This window comes from Molossus molossus, unplaced genomic scaffold, assembly GCF_014108415.1.
Source record: "Molossus molossus isolate mMolMol1 unplaced genomic scaffold, mMolMol1.p scaffold_m16_p_8, whole genome shotgun sequence".
Lineage (NCBI taxonomy): Eukaryota > Metazoa > Chordata > Mammalia > Chiroptera > Molossidae > Molossus > Molossus molossus.
The window spans coordinates 82483912-82507873 of NW_023425402.1; the positions used below are offsets into that span (position 1 = coordinate 82483912).

Genomic DNA, 23962 nt, shown 5'->3' on the forward strand with positions numbered 1-23962 from the left:
TGCAATATTTAATTGCGTATGTAGCTAATGCTTAATTATGTGTTTTTTGGAGGGAGCTGTTATTTATTGTCTAGTGGCTGTGCTATTATTCTTTCCTGCTAGTCTGTCACCACACAGACCCTTCGTGATGATAGTTTATCTTCTCATGCAAAATTTCAGTAATGGGTTTATGGTCCTAGCTGGGCAGCATAATAGCCAGGTAACCAAAGAACATGTTTGGCTGAATGGGAATATGGAAATGGAGGCCAAACATTTCAAAGTCGTAGGCAAATTTTTTAAAGACTACAGTTCTATTGATTCATGTTCTCATTCAAGAGTCTGTAGGCACTCTACCATACATGTTATAATCAGAGAGAACACGAGGTGTAGATACTGATTTTAGCAACCGAACAGTGGTATTTGAATCACTGAGTTTCTGATATGTGAATATCTCACTAGTTATATGACCACATTTGAAATGGAGCATGCAGTACTCTTTTTCTTTTTTGGGAGTACAGCCTTTTATTGAATACAAAAGAGGTTTAGTCTAAAAGAACAAAGCCCATGTCATCATGGGACTCTTCAGATTCTTCTTTCTTTGCTTCTACTTTCTTCTCCTGAGCTGGGACAGCAGTGGAGGAGGGGCAGGACCTCCTGCTGAGGCAGGTCCACCAGCCCCCACATTGCAGATGAGGCTCCCAATATGACACTGGCCAGAACCTTTGCAAACAAGCCTGGCCAGAAAAGCTCAACCTTGACACCAGCTGCTTTAATGAGGGCATTGATCTTATCCCCCATCACCGTCACTTCATCATCACGCAGGATAAGGGCTACATAGATGCAGATGAGCTCCCAGATGGAGGCCTTAGTGTGGGCTAGTGCTGAGTGAGCACTGCTGGACCAATGCTAGTCTCCAGATGACGTGAGGGCTTCATTCCAACGTAGCCTTAGCATCCCTGGAAGGACCGAGCAACTTAGAGGCAGCTGGGGAAAAGGGCGAGTATACAATGCTCTTAAAATTGCGCATGGCGACTGAATATTGTAATCTGAAAAATGTCGCTACTCTGATCATGTTTCCTTAAAATAACGAACATTTCAAGTCTTTCTTCCCTTGTGACTTATTTGCTTTTATCGAATGATTGCTTTTAAGGCTACCATCTGGTTGCATACAACTTTAAGATCTTGTCTATCTAGGGTGGGGTTTCTCAAATAGTGTGGGCATGGTGAGGTCTAGGAGGCATCGCACGACTCAAAGAAGCTGTTCTGTCCTGTCAACAGTGAGGTCAGCCCATGACTTAGGGCTAGAGGCGACTCACAGCCTTTCAACCCAACTTCCTTTTCATCTGAATAGTCGAGTAAAATTGGACACCCATTGGTCTTCAAGCTGGATGCTTCAAATTGTTCATCTGTCTAGCACACACTTACCAAAGAAGTCGAATCAACTGCATTTCCTCCAAAGCTATTCATTGAACCTTTTGAAACTGTTTGCAGGTTAAAAATGGTGAGTAGCAGTAATTTCATATGGTTCAACCTAATATTACTTCATCAATTTTTTTGCAAGCTCACAACTATTAGAGCAATTCAGGCCACTATCATCTCACAACTAGATACATCACAGTGGTCTTAATGGACCTTCCTGCTTCCTATTCCGCCCTCTCCCATTTGTTTATTATACTTCAGCGAGAGCAAGCTTTATAGCATGCAATGGTATTGAGCCACTCCTCTATATAAAATTCTTTGATCATATCCAATTGACCTTAGTGTTTGTGGTTTAAAAGCTGTGTGGCCATACATCCAGCTACTCTGTGACAGCCCTGGTTTACACCTGCTGCCCCAGCCTAATTATTGAAGGTGCCCTGTTTTATTCTCGGAAGTGGCCTGGTTGGAAGATGAATTTTATGATCACCTTATTTATAAGGTACTTCCTGATCTGGCCTCTGCATTTCTCCCCCGCCTCATTTCTCACTACAGCATCTCTCGCATTTTAAATTGCAATCTGAGCTCCAGCTGTTCTGAAGCCCCTTGGATTTATGGAAGGTGTCACCCATTCTCTCAGAGCTGAGCTTGGCCCCATGATGGTGTCACTGCCCTCTGTTAACCTGACTAATTTCTGCCAATTTGTCACGATTGTACTTACATCTTCCTGCAAGAAATACATCCTGATCTCCAGACCAGCTTGAATTTCCCTGTTTTCTGTACTCATATTTGCTCTGTACATCCCCCATCAAATCCTCTTTCCACTTGAGCATGTTTGTATAGAATTTCTGTGCTTCCTTTTAGAGCATTAGTTCTGCCAAGCTAGGACTTAGTTTACTCACCACTGTAACCTGCAAGGTTTAAGTTTTTATTGCTACATTGGTGTTACTAAAAATATACATATATTTGAATTAATTTATGAGACATAAATAATTTTAGGGCATGGCGGCACTTCGACTTCTGCTCTTGACTTTTTCTGTTAGGAAAGGGATGTTAAGAGAGTATAAAACACTATGTAACACAGGGGAAGAAGAGAAAAAGGAGAGCAGAAAACAACCAAGTTTTGAGTATCAAGCAAAGAACAAATGGAACAAAACTGAGAAGCTTTGAACTGGCAGTTTGAATGGACACCCACCTCTGTCTCTGATCGTCTGGTTCCGTCTCCACGCTGCTCCCACTTATCGTAGCAGGGGCACTTAAAAGCCTGAAACCCATTATGTTTTGCCTGCAGTGTGCAAACTTATTTGAATATTTTATATAGTAACATAATTTTCAGTAAGTGCAAAAAGCAATTATCTTTGAGTTTGAGAAAGTATTGCACCAAGATAATCTCTCCTTTTTTAAAGTTGGCAACAGTTATATTAAATAAAAACAAAACAATTTCTGAAATGGTGACTTAAAGTAAGGGTTGTTTAAAACCAATTTATAGCATTCTCTAGAAAGTGAAAAAAAATGCAGAGCTGTTTGCAAGCTATTGTTGTGGGTTGAATTGTGTCCTCCGAAAAGGTAGGTTAAAATCCTAAGCCCCCAGTACCTAGGAATGTGACTCAATTTGGAAATAGGGTCTTTGCAGATGTAATCAAGTTAAAATAAGATCATACTGGGTTAGTATGGGCCCTAATCCAATATGACTAGTGTCTTTATAAGAAAAGGAGGAGAGGCACAGAGAGACAGGAGGGCAATGAGAAGATGGAGGTAGAGGTTGGAGTGATATACTATAAACCAAGCAATGTCAAAGATTGCTGGCTACCGCCAGTCACTAAGAAAGAGGCATGGAATAGGTCCTTCCTCACAGTGTCTAGAAGTAACCAACTCTTCTGAGACCTTGATTTTGGACTTCTAGCCTCCAGAACTAAGAGAGAATAAAATTGCTGTTGTTTTAGACCACCCAGCTTGTAGTAATTTATTAGGAGAGCACTAGGAAATTAATATAGCAATTCTTAAAGGGGAAAAATAAGTATATCCAATGTATTTGCTATGGAAAGGATGAAGATGGGAATGGTAGAATGATCAGAAAAATGATTATTTAGGATTTAAATTATTGCCGAGTGTTCTCTTTTTTCTTTCTGTTTTAATCCTCACCCAAAGATATTTTTTTCCATTGATATTTAGAGAGAGTAGAAGGGAGGAAAGGAGGAGAGAGAAAAACTTCCATGTGAGAGAGACACATCGATTGGTTGCCTCCCACACCCACCCCAACCAGGGCTGGGGATGAAACCTGCAATGCAGGTATGTCCCTTTGACCGGGAATAGAATCTGAGACCCTTCGGTCTGTGGTCGGACACTCTAACCACGGAGCAAAACTGGCCAGGGCTGAGCGGTGTGTTCATACTGCGCTCAATCCCACTGCTGGTTTTTTAAATAGCACAATTACTCATCGGCTGTAGCAGTTTTATCAATGGTAGGCCATGCCATAGGAACAAATAAACCCCTAAATTTCAATGGCTTAATGTTACAGAAGGTTAGCTCTTACCTGTGCAGCGTCCAAAAGAGGCCCATCCAGTAACTCAGGGTCCTCATTCTTCTTCTGTTGTGATGCCTCCGACTCGGCACCTGACTTCCGAGGGTGCAACGGCAGGGAATGAGAGGAGGACCATCTGGTCCGCCAGTACTTCAGCTAGGACGTCATACACATGCCTCTGATCTACGTTTTATTACCAAGAAATAGTCATTTGCCCCTCCCAACTACAAGGGGACTGAGAAGTGTAGGGGACACCAAAGGTCATTTGGAGAAAACGACTCTCTCTGCTCAATTATAATGGAAAAGAAACATTCTTCAAAATGTATTAAAGTGTACTATCTTTTGAAAGATTCTAGCTACTCCATTATTTGGGTTTCTTTTTATCCTCGTAATAGTCTTTTAAAAGCTTCTTTTCACTTATATACTGTTATTAATACAAGTGGATCCATTTCCGTGGTATTATATTGGCTCATGTCAGAACTGCTGAAACATTAATAAAATTCTTCTCCGTCCCAGATCATTCCTTATTGGAGCATTAAACAATATTCAATTTTAACATATGTGACCTGCTTACAATGAAGGAAAAGGAGGAGGAAGGGGATGGGAGGAAGAGGAGGAGAAAGCAAAGAGAGAGAAGAAAAATAAAGAAAAACAAAGAGGCAAAGGAGATGGGGAAGGGGGTGAAGTTTTTATAGTAAAAGAAACAACCAGGCATTTTAACTGTGTTGTTTTGTCTATGATTTGAATCATCAGATCTCAGAAATCAGGAAAATATACCCCAAGAAAGAATTTCCCTTACATAACAAACTAAAGCTTCACCCAACTCTTCTGTGTCTGTTATATAAAAAATTGACACTCCTCTGGTAGATATTTGTAAGATCTCAATTCACTGGTAGTAGGGAGCCCCCTAACCACCTTCTAGATTTGTAGATACACCTCATTGAAAGTGCTTATTTTGCAACATGTGGATGGCTCATCTGACTCACCTACTGGTCAATGATTACATCTATTTTAGGAAAGAAAAATTATTCAACTAGAAAGCCTTTTATAGAATATACATGCTTAAATCTCACAGCTTATTTTAAAGAAGTTTATATGTGTTTACAAAATAGTATATAAATATATTTTGGTTGTGAAAATTTTAAATGTAACCTCACATGCATTAGGATGGCATCTTTAAAAAAAGGCAAACAGGCAATAAGTGTTTGTGAGGATGTGGAGAAATTAGAACTCATACTGTTGATGAAAATATAAAATGGTATAGCAGCTATGGAAAACAGTATGGCAGTTTCTCAAAACATTAAAAATAGGATTACCATATTGTCCAGCAATCCCTCTTCTGGGTATATACCCCAAAGAATTGAAATCAGGGTCTTGAAGAGATACTTGCACATGCATGTCTATAGTAGCACTGTTCACAATAGATAAAAAGTGTCCAAAGATGGATGAAAGGTCGCACAAAATGTGATATATACAGACAATGGAATTGTATTTGGCCTTGAAAAAGGACAATCTGACATGTGTTACCACATGGATGGACCTTGAGGACGTTATGTTAAATGAAATAAGCCAGACAGAAAAGACAAATCGTGAGTTATTCCACTTACATGCGTTACCTGAAGTAGTCAAATTCATTGAATAAACAGAATAGTGGTTGTGGGGGGTAGGGTTCTGTTCCCTCACAGTTACTGTTCACTGGGTACAGAGTTTCAGTTTTTTGAGTTGAAGGAGTTCTGGAGATGGATGGTGATCATAGTTTAATAGCAGTATGACCGCGCTTAACACTCTTCATCTCTACACTTCAAACTGGTTCAGATGGTAAAATTTAAACATCACATCCTCACCCTTAGCGCTCTACCCAGAGAAAATATCGTTATTCTTCAGTTATGAGGTCTTTCCTTATATATTTACATAAACACACATTCTCATATGGCACTATAGCAACATATGGTTTATTCTTTGATTAGTTTTGTTTTTCTTTTTTTTTTTTTTTTATCCTCACCCGAGGACATTTTTCCATTTTTTGTTCAGATAGAGTGGGAGGGAGAGAGAGGAACAGAGAGAGAGAGAGAGAGAAACATCGATGTGAAAGGAACACATCGAGTGGCTGCCACCCGCACGACCGACCAGGGCCGGGGACAAACTGCAACCGAGGTACGCGCCCTTAGCGGGAACCGAACCCGGGTCTCTCAGGACCGCAGGCCGACGCTCTAACCGCTGAGCCAAACCGGCCAGGGCTGATTAGTTTTGTTTTTCACACGAATTTTATCTCACTGTACATCTTGTTCTGCCTGCGAACCACGTTAGTTATGGGAGTTGGAGGAGGGAAACCTCCTGGGGCCCAACAGCAGAGGCCTCTCATTTCGTTCTCTGCCACCTTCTTTGTGGCCTTCATTCCCTTGCACTGAGGTGTTCCACTCGTCCTTCACTGAGGAGCCATTCTTGTGGACTTCTTCTTGTCCACCAGATCTAGGACTTCTACCTGCCTCTTCGACCATTTCCATATCGCTTCTCCTAGAATTCCTCTTTCTGTTCTAGCTGGGTACGAGTGCGGTGCTGGGCTTCAAAGGTAGTCACATCTTTTTACAACTCTGCAAAGGCCTTAGCTTTGAGTCTGTTTAGAATTTCTTTGAAAATCCTTTGGTGGTGATAGGAATAGGGGTTGGAGTACAAATATTAACTCTCCTTTAGGTCACAGGTCTTTAGATATGAGAAGTTTACAGTTTCAAGGACCAGAATATATCAGATCCCAAATTATAATCCCCAGAGTTTACTCAGATATTTCCGTGATACTTCAATGATATGATTTACTCTTAACATTTAGGGTGCACCAAAGATGAAGAATTGGAAAGAAAAGTTTCAAAACTCAAATGCATTAATAGGCTTCCAAACTACTGACAGCTTAAATCTTGTTTCAACATAGAAAGATCTAAAATAACAATGTAATATTTTATATCTAAACATTATTTTATACTAGTATTGTGTCTTGATTAATAAAGGTTAGTGTAGGTCATATTTTGAATACTTATGCTCCTTTTAAAAATTAGTAATAATTTTCTGAGATAATTCAGAAAATCTGACCTATTTTCTGAGCTCCTCCCTTCTTTTGAAGTGGGTAAGACTACTTTGCCAATTAGAAATATTTAGTATCATAGTCAAGTTCAGAGTTGATACAGTGATTTAGTATTCAACAGATATAATGCTGTAGTATTATCGGTAAGATTGTGAAACAAATCCCTGTACACTTAAGCTCTGCTAACAAAGATGAAATGAAGCATTAAGTATGTATATGCTGAATCTGATTAAAGTTGATATCCAGTTTGAATACATTCATTCTCTAAGGTGTAGTTTTGAGTATAAGCCATCAACCAAGCACAAAATGATAAAGTTGAAAGCAGCAGGACTTAAAGACATGGTGGATTTTAAGGGACTGAAATGTTCTGTATCCATTTAAATGGGATTCACAGCTGATAATTTATCTTTAACTACTAAAATGACTAATGCATTCCCTGGTTAACACACCAGTCTCCCTCCTCTCTCCTCACTCCTTTAGAGCAGTGGCTATACTCCTTTTTACAGGGTCAGACAAAAGCAGGTTTATAGTTGTGACTATGCAAAACACAGAACTCATTCTTATATTCTTATTTACTAAACAAGGTATTATTTTCCACGTGAACAACTGTGAACCTACTTTTGCCCCAGCTTGCATTAAATTTTACCAGTTCTTTTCTCTAACACACACACACACACACACACACACACACACACACACACACAATGATAATGTCATAAAATGTCTTCAAACAATACTTGGACTTATTGCATCCAGTCCACTCCCATATTTCTACTCTATATTCTTTATTTTTAATACTAGTTTTGACCTATGCAATAGATTTCAATATCTCTTTCTAGACTGTAATAATTTGATAAAACACTCCCCAGAAAGTTTTATTTTTATATATTTAACATCGTTTTGAAAATAATTGAAGGTGGTTGACTAAGCAATGGACCACTTCCTAATTATCTGTACAGACAAGCAAAATGTTTCTGTGAGCTGGAATCTTTTTCAAGAAATTCACTTGAAATTCTTTATAAAGGCTTTGCCTCTTTGCTTTTCTACTACAGGTTTCTATCTGTACCTGCTAAAGCTAAGGGAAAGGAAAGCTCTCTCTTTAAAAACTGCAAAACAATTATGATCCCATGAAAAGATCATCTTTAAGTATGTGCTTATCATTATCCCAGTGGAGATTAGCAGTCTTCATATTTACATGGTGACCTCTAGGAATGAGATACAAAAGCTGTAAGATTGCATTAATAAAAGACTCTCAAAGTATTCAAAATTCATAACTATCACCAATATTAATACTTAAATAGTAGTATTTCTTTTTCTTGAACAACTTTGCAAATTCTTGTCTGCATTACTTTTATCATGGGTAGTTTATTTTCTTCCAGGAATATGAAGCCAATAAAGTAAGATTAACATTCTCTCTATTGGTTAAAGAATGTGAGAAGGTCAATGTAATGATGCCAACACTGTTGTCTCATCTATACTCATAGATTTACACCTTAGTTCTAAGTCAATAACTCTAAAATCCTCATTTTCATATTTGAGCTCTTTTGTGAGCTCCAGCTTCTAATATTCAACTATCCTTTGGATATTTTTACTCATATATGCTTGCCAGGACTTATAACTTAAAATGGTATAAAATTAGTCAAGCATTCTCTCTTTGCGAGTCTCTATCCTTTCCACTACCACCAATACAATCAACTCCTTCTCCTCTTATTTTCTGATTTTTGCAAAGGACACCCGCAGTCTTCTAGGCATATGTCCTTAGTCATACTAGATCCCTTTCTTTCCTCCTATATCAACCAGAAGGCCATAATTCTATTTCTAGAGTACTTATTTTACTCTCCTTTCTTTCCATTCCTACTGCTTACATCCTTATTACCTTTTATCGGCACAACTGCAATAATCTCTTGAGGTAGTTACTGGTGCTATTCATGGATATCCCCCCCCCTTTTTTTCCTTCTGGGGACACAGTAGGATTGCACTCCCCTGAAGTTAGGCACAGCCAGAGTCAGTGAAATGTGGACAGAAGTGACGTGGGCAACTCTTCGAGGAAGTCTTGCAAAACCAGTGCACAACTCACCATGCTATAGAGACAAATGATCTTTCAGATTGATTCCTGAGCACAAAAGATATGGATCAATGCCTCCTCTCCCCCACAGGCCAAAAACACATGAAACAGGAACAAGAAATGTCTTTGTTTAATCCCTGAGACTTTGGAATTTCTGGTTATATAGCATTCTAGCCTGTCCTGGGTGATAGAATCCCTCAACTGATCTTATTATTCAAAGTCTCTTCCCATCAAATTCTTCTGTAGCACTATTATATTCATCTTTCTAAAATATGTCTAATATAAATTACTTACTAAAATCTTTTAATAGTTTCCATTTTCTTCACTCTGGTCTTTACATCGCAATGTATATTTCAACTTCCTTTAAAAATAACCCCTGCTGTATCTCTACATGAGTACCCACTGAACACTTTCTACCTCTTTTGCTATTCTGTTCCTATGATCTAAGATCACATCTCCTAGAGCTGTTGAAGCACTACCTATTCTTAAGTAACAATTCCAATGCCTCCATTTCTATGAGGGCTTTTCTGAACCCTTGTGTAAAAGGGACAAGAGACACTTCCCTCATGTCCCAAAGGATTTGAATCTTCATGATAGTTATCACATTTTGTAGGTATCATTCTGAATAGGCTAGTTCTTTTCAGACAGGAAATGTTCTTCTTTTACTTTGATTTTATTGCGAATTCTCTTCCAGGATGCCTAGTAACTTGATCTAAGTGAATGAAATTAAGATTAAATTTGATTTTAAAACTACCACTTTACCCTTTAGAAATCATATGGTTATTGGCAAAAACAGTAAGTACTGCCAATGAATATTTCTTAGGTTAAAAAATATATATGCAATGTTAGTCATGTTCTTTAAAATGATCTTCTTAAAAATTACTTTTTCTAAGATTCACTATGACCTTTAGTCTTTTAGATTACTTCTTTTGACTTTCAAGCATTTCATTGGCTCCAGTTTTTCAACCATTTAAACAAATAAAAATTATTGTAGAGAACTGTTATTTTCAAGCTATTTCTTTTCAAGTAGTGCATTTGGACTATTCCTGTAAAATCTGTTCTTATTTTTTTCATTTTATGACTATTACTTGGTTTTAAAAAAAATAGCAGTTGTTCATCATATTTTTTCTCAAATAGCTTTAAATACACCCACAATTCTTCATAATTGTAATTATGACGAGGAAAAAAAAACTAAACATTTTTATTCTATAAAATCATATTTAGTATGCCTCTATATTATACTGTAAAAGTAATCTTCACAGTAGTAATCAAAAGAACAAGATTAGATCATTCTTTATACAAGAGCCCTCTTCTGTTTGTCCCTTTAGTGATAGTCTCGTAAGTGAAGTTCTGCGTCACTGACTGTGCTTTTTGTTAATGTGAAATCTTCAGTAGGGGTGACCAGGCTTTATGCAAGTCTGTCCAGTTGTGGTTTCTTTCAGTAGTAATGCCTTTGAGCTGAGAACCAATCACTCAAGTGTTCACTGAGAGTTTACTTATAATCAGGCCTGCAGCTGTTACTAAAGAGACCTCCAAGTATGGGATGTAATCGTGCCTCAAGGGCTTATGTTCAAGACAAGACTTACATACATTACAAAAAAAAAAATGAGTCAATGATTAAGTTCTAAATTGCTCTGTACAGCCTATGCGTGGAAAAAAACAGGAACAAGGAGAAATCAACATGGGACATGAATGGTACAGGAGGGTGGTCCCTAGGCAGGGCCTGATATCAGTAGGTGAGCTCGTGGCAACAGCTTCTGGGATCAGACGAGGATCTTCCAGATCTTTGTGGGAACTTCAGGATCTCTAAATCCAGGCTGCCCAGGTTCTAATTACAGCTTCAGCAGTTCCGACCTACATGACTTTTCTGTAAAAATGGGGATGGTGGTCATATATTAAGTATATGAGTATCTATCCCATTGAGTTGTTGTGAAGATCAAATAAAATGGTAGAAGAAAAATTGAACAGGGCATAATATATAGTAAGTATTGGTTATTATTTATAATTAATGTTTTATGAGGTCCTTACAGTGTTAGGCACTGTTTATAGTGACTGTTTCATTTGATCTTCACCATAATCTCATGAACAAAGTTTTGCCCATGTTTAGATGAAGAAACACGTAGAGAGGTTACAGGGGTTGAGTTGTCATCAGTTAGCAGGGAGGAGCTGGTGTGCAAACATCAGGGATTTTTCTCTGACACAGGAAGCTGAGCACATCTGCCTCCCCAGACGGGTGTGAGACCAGTGCCCGGGTCCACGGAGATCAGGAAGGCTTAGGGCACTGAACAGCACAGTTTATAGCTCAGACTTCTCAGAGGATGTTCTTCACATGGATTCCTCCTCCTATGTACTTGTGTTTTGTTTGTTTATAAGCATCACTTGGTGATGATTTTTTTATGTACCGCAAGGAAAGAAAGGCCTGGGAGTACCAACTTTTAAGGGTGAGCAAAAGCATAGACTTCTGTCATCTTGACTCCAAAACATACTCCATGTCGGGTCCCGTACTTTCAGTTAGTGACCTCTGGAGCCTGCTCTGGAGCCTGCTCTGGAAACCTCAGAAAGGCCTTATTCTTTTCTCTCCATCGGCACTACTTATTACCTCTTCAGTGTCCAGACTTCAGTATTTTCTTCGTGTACTTCCATTACAGACTTTTAACTTACCTTCTTGTTGCTAGTCTCTTAATTTGAGCAAAGTCCAGAATTATTATCCCCCAAAAACGAAAGGTTCGGCAACTTTTAATTTCTCCACTTTCTACTTAGATTCTTCGCATGCTGTTCACCCAATCTAGAAAAGCTTTTCTTCACAATTTTGCTTGGCGAAATGTCATATATTAAGACTCAACAGAAATGTTGCTATGCTTTTTTTTGTGTGAAAATGTATACTTCACTGTCCTCTTGATATTAACAGTTTTCTTTACTGTAACTGTCTCTGTAGTAGCCCTTAATATAATGTTTACAGTTTATCTTCTTCACCAGAGGTAAGCCTATAAGATCAATTGTTTTCTTATTTCATCGCTGTATCCTTATGCTTGGTATGTGATAGCTATTCAGTAAATACTGTTGAGCTCAGCTGGTGTGGCTCAGTGGTTGAACATTGACCCATGCACCAAGAGGTCACCGGTTCTATTCCCGGTCAGGGCACATGCCCAGGTTGTGGTCCCAATCCCCAGTGTGGGGCATGCAGGAGGTGGCCAATTGATGTTCCCTCTCATCGATATTTCTATGTCTCTCTCCCTTTCCCTTATTCTTGCTCTAAAAGCAATAAAGAAAAATATTAAAATAATTAAATAAATACTGTGGAATGAAAACATGAATCTGTTTATAACATCCTCTTCTTCAAGTGACTTTGAATTTTATAAGGGTTGTAATTCTTTGTACTTAGTAGAGTATCTGATACACACTACAAAACTTAAATATATGAATAAACAAGGACTTAAATGCATGGATATTTTATAAGGAGACAGAAAAGAAGATTTCAATATCGAGGAATTTCACCCAGAGGTGACGGGGCAGATGAGTATTGTGGTTCCAGGTCCAAAGTGTGGGCTCATAATCAAAAGCAGAATGGAACAGAATGGTCAATGAGAAATAAAGTTTGAGTCAGAGACCGAAATACCTATTCTTCCATTTTCTTATTGACTAACTCCTACTTCTCCTAAGACAATTAGCTTAAGCATTACCTCCTCTGAGAAACAGGTAGCTCTCCTGCACAGACTGAGTTGTCCTTCCTGGTTCTCCCTGAACACTCTGAGCATGGCCTTCTTGACTCCAGTTTTGCCCTCTCCAGTCTGTTTTCTTCACAGCAGCCAGAGGTTTTTGTCATTCCCCTATTTTAGAGTGTCTAGTGACCTACCACCGTTTCTATCATAAAGACCAAGAAAGCCTCCACCATTCTTGCCCATCTTAGGTTTTGCTACTTTATTTTAAGTTATGTTTTGTCCATACTGGTTCTTTCCGATTTCTTAAGTGTGTTCTGTTCTCTCCACTGCTTTAAAAAGCCATTATCTCTGAGGCTTCCTACTCCTTCAGAAGATCGTTCTCACCTAGCCTACTCATTTTTCAAACTTTAGTCAAATACTTCTTTCTTAGATAATTCTTTTTAGACTGCCTCCTGCTCCCCAACTAGATTACATTCCCTCATTTAGGGTGCTATTGTTTCCTATGCTTTTCCATTTTAGCACTAATCATGGATTATAATTGTTGACTTTTTTAGCAAGTTGATTAGTGCCCCTTCTTTCTCTATTGTAAGCACTATGAGGAAAAGATATTTCTGTTTTCCTTATTCCCTCTTCTTTCTCTCTCTTCCTCTTCTCTGATGCTTAGCACATTGGCACTGAATGACCCATTAAATATTTGTTGGAATGAATGAATTTTGAGTGAGAGAATAAGTGATAGTGTAGTCATCGATGAATGAAGAGTGTATTACATTTTTGTGGCTAATATCTGTTTACCTCTATGTCTAAAACTAAGAATGCCATATCATGACATATGACATGAAAGCCAAGGAATAAAAGGACATTTCTTAGATATGAAGAATGTTATTTTAAGTATTAATTAGAGATGTTCAATATTTACAGGGGTACAGAACTATATATTGCATAAAGGAAGAAGTCAAGAGCAATGGCATGTAATAAGCATGGAACTTTTAAGATAAGTTTCCTGAGCAGAAAGTTACTTTGGGCAATGGTGAAAAATAAGTCTTGCTGGGGTAGAGCAAGTGAATGGAAAGGCTTCAGAATTAGGAAAAACAATTTATCAGAAAGAATGAATTTATCCCAAACTTCCAACAAATACTGATTTAATGTCTACTAGTTACCAGCCATATAATATTTGGTGCTAGGGAAATCAAGTAGAATGAGGGAGTAGAGATTTATTATGAGCTCTTGAAAAGTAAAGTTTGTGTTAAGACGATTAATCTGGAAGTTTTGAAAGGTGGATCTGGGATAGGGAGGAAGGCGTGCTGAATGAATGAATGAAGGAATGAATGAATCAATCAAATAAATAAACCAGCTGTGTTTTTTTGTGAATATTGTGTGCATCCTCATTTAATTTGGTTCTCTTGACTGAAATTTGTCTTTACGTTTTACTGTGTCTTTGATTCTCTTACATTGAGTTAAAAAGATTTTTAAAGTACAGTTTTCAAAATTCAGAAATAAAAAATAAACTTCTGGACAAACAGATGATCTTAGAACTAAAAAGAATAACAAAGAAGATGATAAATATATAAGTGGAAAACATGATAATGAGTTTCATTAATAATTCACACCAATTAAAGCAAATATATTCCCATGTGGTGGATGGTAGTTTTATTCTCTGTTCCCAGCGTGCTGTAATCTACTGACGGTGATTTTTCAAATATACTGTGTTGCAAATGATCATCACATAACCCACAGGCACCTCTGTCATTGAGAAGTTCAGAGGTAGAAGATGAAGGGGGGCAATGCTGACCTCTGTTAATCTTAGTTTGAAAAAAGCATCTCTGGGAAACACTCTCTAAATTTAGCTATGGTTAAAGTGCTCCACCAAAAAAGAGCATCAAGAAACAATCTCATTAAAATAAACTCAGAAAACAATTCCAAGCTATATGATTAAAAGCAAATCAAACAACTGAAGCACAAATAGTGTGACCTTCTCTTGACTTCTACTTTCACAGCGCTACTTATCCAAGTTCTGTTCTGAACAATAAGCTGTGTTCGTAGCCATAACTCTTGTGCTTATTCACCCACCCCAACTATTATTTTTCCTTTCTATTTTTATTGTGTTCTTTTAGGAGAAACTCGAAAAAATCGTTATCAAGAAAGGTTTTCACTGAAGTGCTTTTAAAATAGCAGTATATCAACAAAAGCACTTAGACACTTCTTGAGGACATACAGATGACCAATACACATATGAAAAAATCCTCAATATTACTAATCATCAGAGAGATTAAATTAAAATCAAAATGAGGTATCACCTCATACCTGCCGGAATGGCTACCATCAATAAGTCAACAAACAGCAAGTGCTGGCAAGGATGTGGTGGAAAAGGAACTCTAGTATGCTGCTGATGGGAAGGTAGACTGGTGCAGCCACTGGGCAGCCATTTAATTTTTAATCAAAAAATTAAAAATGGAACTGTCATTTGACCCAGTGATCCCCCTTTGGAGAATATATTCTAAGAATCCCAAAACACCAATCACAAAGAATATATGCACCCCTATGTTTATTTACAATAGCTAAGATACAAAAACAGCCCAAATGCCAAGCAGTAGATGAGTGGATAAAAAAGCTGTGGTACACATACACAATGGCATTCTATGCAGCTATAAAAAGAAAGCTCTCTTACCCTTTGAGATAACATGGATGGACCTGGAGATTATTATACTAAGTGTAATAAGCCAACCAGAGAAAGACAAATATCACATGATCTGACTTATATGTGGAATCTAATGAACAAAATAAACTGACAAACAAAATAGATCCATAGACATGGAAGCATGGAACAGACTGCAGATCTCAGAGGGAAGTGGGGTGGAAAGTGGGAAGAGATTAACAAAATAATTTATATGCATATATGCATATTCAGTTCCGTAGATTACAGCATGCCAGACAGACAACAGTGTGGTGAAGGCCTGGGTGGGGCTGGATCCAGGTGGAAGGGGGCAAAGTGGAGAAAATGGCGGACATCTGTAATACTCTCAACAATAAACATAAATTAAAAAACAAATAAAAGTAAAATTACATATAGAAAAGTATCTGTTCAATTGTCATTTAAATTACTATTTATTGAAACTTCATTGAAGACTAGAGAAATTCTTTCCTTCCAGTTCAGTGTGAAAGAAAAAGAAAAAGAAAAAAAAAAGGTCAACAGCCAGAAACACTGAATAAATTAGTCTTTTTATTTAATGTTCAGAACTATGAATTGACTCATTTAAATAGATGTGAAAACTTGGCATGCATGTGTCTAAACACTGTTGTTGTGGCGATTAAAACTTTTTTCTTCTATTTGTGTGTACTGGGAATGGCAGGTTTATTCTAGTTGATGCTTCTGGGGAATAAGAATATTTAGTTTCTGCAGAATAAGTCCTCTAGTTAATGATTTTGTAGAACAAAGTTTAGTTAAGGAAGATATATATTTTTTTTATTCTCACCCGAGGACACTTTTCCATTTTTTGTACAGATAGAGTGGGAGGAAGAGAGAGGAAGGGAGAGAGAGTGAGAAACATCGACGTGAAGGGACACATCGAGTGGCTGCCACCCGCACGACCAACCAGGGCCGGGGACAAACTGCAACTGAAGTACGTGCCCTTAGCGGGAACCGAACCCGGGTCTCTCCAGACCGCAGGCCGACGCTCTAACCGCTGAGCCAAACTGGCCAGGGCAAGGAAGATATTTTTTAAGGGGATTGTTAACATGTAGTCTTATTTTGGATGACATTTTATATATATATATATATATATATATATATTATATATACATATTTTTTTACTTGTGTATCATTGAGCATATTGAACAATGATCAGTTCTATTGTAACTTCTTTGTCTGCAGGGGATTCCAAGTACTTACTCAAGGGAACTCACTTGGGGTGGCTGGGCTAAGGCGAGGTGTGGGAGCTGAGGGCCGCCTGGTGACTGTGAGCAGAGTGCTGGTGACTGTAGACTGGACCAGGAGAAGAGCCATCTCTGCCAGCTTACCTCATGTTTACTCTACAGGACTCATTATCATGTATTTATACACACTTACATCATTCTTTTCCATTAAAAAACAAACTTTTTTTGAATCATCTAAATTTTATTTCTGTTTGATCAGAGAATGTGTCTTAAGCAATTTCTTTCTTTTAGAAGGAACTATGATTTTCTATGTGGAATTGTACATAATACTTTTTCCCAAATGACCAGGAAATGAGAGTTCCCTAAGTTGTTTCTACTTGCTAGATTATCAGAGAAAATAGTAGACATAACATTAACAGTAAATGACTATTCATGGATAATGTAGAAGAAAATAAAGAGTATGGTTATATGGCACAGGTAAAGAAGAGAAGGAGAAAAACATCTGCCTTGTGAGAGAAACACTGTAGGTCAAACGAGAGGCTCTTCAATTAGAGGCAACGTGTGAAGAGAGCCACTGACATTAAGAAAGATTTAGAGAGTCCAGCTGGTGTGGTTCATGCACCAAGAGGTCACAGGTTCGATTCCCGGTCAGGACACATGCCCAGATTGTGGGCCCAATCCCCAGTGGGGGGCATGCAGGAGGCAGCCAGTCGATATTCTCTCCCATTGATGTTTCTATCTCTCTTCCTCTCCCTTCCTCTCTCTAAAATCAATAAAGAAAAAAACAAATTAAAAAAAAATATTTAGAGAACACTTATAAAATATACCTGGTGGCAGGCTTGCTATTTACATACGTGACAAAAATCAAGATTGTAAAAGATCTTCACAGATTAGAGTGGTACATCTTGATGTACTGTAATAGTGATGTGTAAAAGCTTTTGTGGTTTGTTCCCCAAAACCTGATAGTCTGTGAACTCATGTAGTGATCTTAGGGGGTTAGTGAACAGGATCTATTAGGTGTCAGTCTTCTGATAGGATTAAAATAACTAATGGGATCTTAATAATTTTAACTGACATGGTTGCTCAAACAGTGGTCCGTGGCTCACCTGAGTCTAAATCACCAAAGGTGTTGAAAATACATATGCAAGAGACTCTCCCTAGAATAAATAAATTAATCAATCAGAATCTCTGGATTTGGATCCAGAAATGTGCATTTTTACCAAAATTCTTACATACGCCCCAAAGTTGGCAAACCACTGATCTAAAATAAGAAAACGATAGCCCTGTTATAACTTCTGTTTGCTATGTTAAATCTGGAGAACATAAACTTCAGGTGCCATACTTTAGAAGAATACAGGAGAGCAGGTGACATTCTGAGGAAAGAGTGGATGTGGCATTGAAGGTTTGTTTGGGCAATTAATGGGGTGATGACGATACCTATGGTATACCAGAACAGGCTCAAAAAGATATAGCAGTTGTCTTCAAACATCTGAGAGGCTATCCGTAAGAAGTGTATTCACGAGTGTGCCTTATTTACCCTAAATCTTTGATTAAAAATGCATTCCAGTAGGTTTAATTGTGCTTTTTTTCCTCTGCTGACCATCTGTTAGAATTTTGAATACCTTAACCTGCGAAAAAAAAAATGTATGTCAGTCAGGCACATTTGCAACAGTAAATTTCTCCCTTCTGGAGTTTTTAATCAGCATAGCTGCCATCAGACTGACCATGCAGTTGCCTGCGAATCCATCTGATCCATGTCATACTAATCCAACAGCGAGTGGGGAACAGCTGCTGTTCTTATTTCATTCCCCTTCTCGCTGTCATAATATCCAGAGGATAGGCTTTTGACCAAAAGCAGTTGTTATAACAGCTTGATCTTAAACCCCAACTCATTTTCCACAAAAAGAAAGATAAAGTTGAGTGTAAATGTCAACAGTGGCATATAGATTAAATATTTGGGAATGTTAGTTATTTTTAAATGATGCAGAATTATTTTCTCAATTCTGAAGGCCAAATTTTGAGTGTAGCATGGGTCAGCTGGTTCTCTGCTCTGAGTCCAAAGGCAGATGCCAAGGTACTGTCATGGTTATGCTCATTTCTGGAAGTTCTGTGGGTATATTCACTTCCGAACTCATTCAGGTTGTTGGTAACTTGTTACACAGCAGTAAAAACCAAATACATCAAGATTTAAAAATTTTATCACCAGCCAACAATTAATTTCTCAAACATTTAGCTCTTTTTTCTCTAGTCTATAATTGTTTATTTAAAAGAGAAATGGTCCGGCTGGTGTGGCTCAGTGGTTGAGCATTGACCCATGCCCCAAGAGGTTACTGGTTTGATTCCAGGTTAGGACGCATGCTCAGGTTTTGGGCCCAATCCCCAGTGGGGGGCATGCAGGAGGCGGCCAGTCAATGTTCTCTCTCATCGACGTTCCTATCTCTCTCTCCCTCTCACTTCCTCTCTCTCTGAAATCAATAAAGGAAAATTTTTTTTAAGAGGAATGATAACAGAATCTAAAAGTATGAATGATTTTATATATATATATATATATATATATTCAGTTTAAATATGGCCTATATTTTCAGGTTGTAAATTGCTGAAAAATTGAGGTTTTCTTATTGATAATTCTCTAGTAACATTTGATAAGTAGGTCTCATTGGATAGCAAACTTAAATTATTTAAGAAGGTTAAGAGACATACTCTTTAGCCAAGGAAAATAAAATGATTCATTTTTTCCCCAAGTTCATGGACATTATATCATCATTTAATGGTCTGCACCTTCTGTGGCTAAATTGTTTGGCATGTAGCTGGAAAGTAAAGTGTTATGTCATTGATAGCCGTTCAAATTGTAAGCTATCAATTTTGTTTATTCACTTGTTCACCAATCTTTGATTAGGTATCTATCCTGTGTGCTAGGTGTGGGGAAACAAAGTCACATAAGATTCCTGACCTATATAAAACCTTTAGTGTAGTGTAGGGGAAAGAATCATAAATTAATGTATCAAAGTGTTTTAGCTACCGGGTTTGCACATTTTTCTTTATGCTTTATTTGGATTTTTTTGAGTCTTCAGTTGTTCCCACTTTTTCCTACTCTCAAGAGTCAATACTTTTCATTAATTCTTCTGTGTTTTCATCTGTAAGAAAAGAGTTAAACAATGAAATCTCATGACATTGAAACGTACTTTCAATGTAATATTCAGTGAACAAAAGCATTCTTATTTTTAAAAGCATTATTTTAAACTTGTATATTCAGTAGGATCTCAATTTTAAAATCCTACTCTCACTCCATGTATGAATGTAATATATATAAAAAAAGGTTGAAGTAACTTAATTACAAGGTTAACAAGTTTTATGCCTGATGAGATTCTGGTCGATTTTTTCAAAAATCATATTTTCCTTTATAACAAGCGTGTAATACTTTTATAATGAAAATGAGCTTAAAAAAATAAGAGTGAATTTAAAGTGAGAAAATGTAATGGTGTCCTTATACATTTTGTTTGTTTACAACTTGATTATGATGGGGAGGATGAAGATGTGTTGTGAGGGACAGAGGGAGAAGTTGGCCTGAGGAAACTTACAGTATTAGGAAAGAAAATGCTTAATATCTTTATGGACAGAATGAAGGAATAGCAGAGAGCAAGAGACTATCATGCAAGGGAGAAAATAAAATGAGAGCCTTCATTCTTTCTTGGATGATTTCTGACCTATTTTAATCTTTAGCAAATATATGCAAATGCTATGTAGAGAACTGAGGAGATTAAAGGTTTAAGAAGTAATTGTTTAAGTACTTTACTTACAATATATCAGGTACTGTGTGTGATGCTAAAACTACCAAGATGTATTGGTTGCTGACCTCAAGGAGCGTGTCTTTTAGAAATACGGCAAAATGAAAACAACAAGTGTAACCTGATGGGAGCTTGCGCGGCCAGTGAACTGGAGTGCACAGATGCGGGGGCTGCAGCCAGGACACGCTTTGAGACGGGCCCTCCGGGAAGCATATGTATGCACCAGGCGGAGGGGGAAGGGTATTACTGATAGGTCCAGAAAAGTGATGCCTTCGGAAGCATCAGCATTTCTGAAGTAACTCGTCACAGAGAAGCCAGGAAAGGAGCACAGGGGATGGAAGATGGGCGAGGAGCCAGGCAGAGCAGGGCCTCGGTGGAGGCTGTACGTGGAACCAGATGATCCTAATGTTCCTCCATCCAAATTCTAGTAGTACGGACTAGAATTGCTAGATGTCTTTCAGATATTTCATTTACTTAGCATCTTGTAGGAAGTTCTTGGCTTTCCAAATAATTGTCCAGTACTTGGGCAACCAGGAGGATAGACTCTGCGGGACTGATTTAGGTGGGTTCCAGAGCCACATCACCTGGGGTTGAATGCCATCTCTCACGTGGTGGCTCTGTGTCCTCAGGCAAGTTACATGACCTCTTTGTGCCTTTTCTGTAAATCAGGGTGAAAACAGTACCTACCTCATAGAGTATTGTGAGGAGATAAGTAGATATATACATGTAAGTACTTAGCAGAGTCTGTGGCACCAAGTAAGCACTGAATTAAATATTAGATATTATGATTTAGCTCACCCGAAACACTCAAATGATATAGCACTAAGGGCATTCAAAATAACATAAACTTTAGCTATTGAAATATTGTCAGATTTTGGGGGTATCTATGATAGAGAAAGGGAGGAAGGATTTAGTAGTATAATACCGAAGATTCACCAAACTGCTTCAACAATAATGTGACTGTATATTTTTTGTCTGTGTCCAGTTTCACTGACAATCATTTCCAATGGGCCAGTAAAAAGCATCAACTTTGGAATGAGTCAGGTATGGATCTGAACTGTAGTTTTTCCATCTACTAGCTGTTTGACCTTGTGCAAATGCCTTTAACTCTATTTTTTTAAATCTATAAAATAGGGACTCTCTCCTTATAAGATTGTCAAGAGGATTAGATGTGATAACAGGTATAAGTGACTAGCAGAGTGACTGGCACAGATAAATCCTCAGTGAATGGGAGCTGTTATTAAAAGGAAGATATTAGAGGAGATATGGCATCATTTCCAAATAAAAATCCTGGTTAAATATTATGGGAAGAATTCTTTATACAAAATCTCCTTCCAGCATGATGTTTAAAATTAAAAGTGTTCATTTAAAATGCATAATGAAGGAGTCGTTTTAAATGAGGTTACAGACATATCAAGCAAACCCACTAAAGCAGAGCTTAGAGTCTGAGTTACAAAGTAATCTACTGTGATTTCAGGGAGCCACGCAAACCCCAAGGCAATGATTCTAGGATAAATTCTACTGGTGTTCTCAATTTAGTGTCATCAAAGTGAGTTCTCCTGTACGAAGGGAAAAGCTTATTTCCCCAAAGTTGTTGATATTGAATTTAACTCAGCGCGCCCCAGAAATGCTGTTTATCCATTTTGGCTTTTTCATTTAAAACTTTTTTCATTTAAAAAAATTCTATATTTCATGAACAACCCCAAATCTCAAAACTATTTTAAAATCATTTTAAATGCTAATAATTTTATTTTCTGAATTAGAATAAAAATATTTCATTAAATATATGGAGAAGTAAATGTCTTTCCCATAGTTAATTATATTATATCAGCTCTTGAAAATTCACATACGTAGTCTAGTGTTTGTGGTAATCGGGATGTTAGCCAACAGGAGTAGAAATTAATTTCGCACATTATCAACAAATAATTTTTGAGCATCTAGAATAAATAGGGAACTGTATTAGATGCTCAAGAATAAATAGGGAACTGTAATTAAATATTGTTGAGACATAATTGCAGCCCTTGAGGATCTCAATTTATTGAGAAAAATAGGCACCATAACAAATAAGTGTTGTTGAATTTAACAAAATTATCCAGAATACAATTGCATTTATATTTGGGAGACGTTTATAGATGTTGAGTTTTACAAAGCAAAATCTGGGCACATCTCTTATAAAAGAAAAAGATCACCCTTTTATATTAATAGTAATAATAATTATTAATGTTGTTGGATACCTTCTATGTACTTTCCTAGACACTTATTTCTGGAATTAGATAAGATAGGTAGTTTTTCTTAGGTTAGTCTTCAGTAGCAAGTGACAGGAATCTAAACTTAACCTCAACTGACTCCTTTGTTAATTTGTCCAGAGGGTGCAAAAACACTGACAGATGTTAAATAGGAGGGAGGCTGCGGTGGGGGGAGGGGGGGAGGGGGGGGTTGGGTGGAAAGGTGACTGGATTAAACCAAAAAAGAAAAGAAAAGAAAAACAACAAAATCGTCATAGACCCAGACAATAGTATGGTGATTACCAGAAGGAAAGGGGGGGGGGGGCAGAATAGGGTAAAGGGCGGATAAATGGTAAGGAAAGGAGATGACTTTGTGTGGTGACATCTAATACACTATACAGGTGACGTATTATAGAACTGTACACCTGAAACCTGTATAATTTTATTAACCAATGTCACCCAGAAAAATTCAATAAAAATTATTTTTTAAAAGACCTCCCTTAGCCACTTGTTGACCAGGGACCACCTTCCCTTCATCGGGACTCTTCCGGTCTCCTCTCGGCTTTCCTCTGTGTTGTCTTTGTTGCCATTTGGGATTTCTCCATGAGGTATCTAAAGGGGGCACTGGAAGTTATAGGGTTAGATGGTCCTCAGCACTTTAAATCTCAGGGGGAGGAAGACCTCCTTCTCCCAAGATAGCCATTAATCTCCAGTGGCCCTGAATTGATCACGTGTCCAACCATGTGTTTACGTGGGCCAAGGTGCTTTGGCCAGCTTTGCTCGCCTTTGTCTGAGTATCTGATAGGTGCAATTGCATGACCTGTGTTCCACAGCTGGTAAAGGACATCTGGAAATGGAATCCACGCTCCTTGCATTCACTCTGCCTTTACTTGGAGTACCTTTCAACTGAAACTGGCTCCTCATTTGTTTCTTTATTTTGGTGCGAAAAACCTATGGTCCTCACTTTTAAGTAAAAGCAGTAAAAAAAAGACCCTAAAATGCCATCTCTCAGCCTGCCAGGATGGGTGCAATGCAATGAAACTACAAGCACACGCTGCTTGGAGTGAGGGGGAGCTTTGCAAGGGAGCATGCAAATGCTCCAGTTCTCTGGACACAGTCCCATTTATTTGCAGATTGATACCCCGGGGTCACAAGTGGATTTAAGTAAATTATTTCCTTGAGATGGCATTACTGCAAACATACACCCTAGCTTTGTCTCTTGCTTTTTATGGGAAGAGACCTTGAAGCCAAAAGATAACAAACCCTATTCACATGCAAATGAAGCACCCAATACACCTGGGTGGTCCAGGTCCCGCTCCCCCACACCCCTGCTAGGATTTCGAGAGTGCATTAACACAAGGTTGAGAGT

At 37.9% G+C, this 23962-nt stretch overlaps 1 pseudogene; it reads right to left on the minus strand.

Annotated features, from left to right (window-relative positions):
* Positions 1 to 521: 521 nt before the first annotated feature.
* On the minus strand, positions 522 to 6420 carry LOC118620755 (annotated as a pseudogene).
* Positions 6421 to 23962: the final 17542 nt, after the last annotated feature.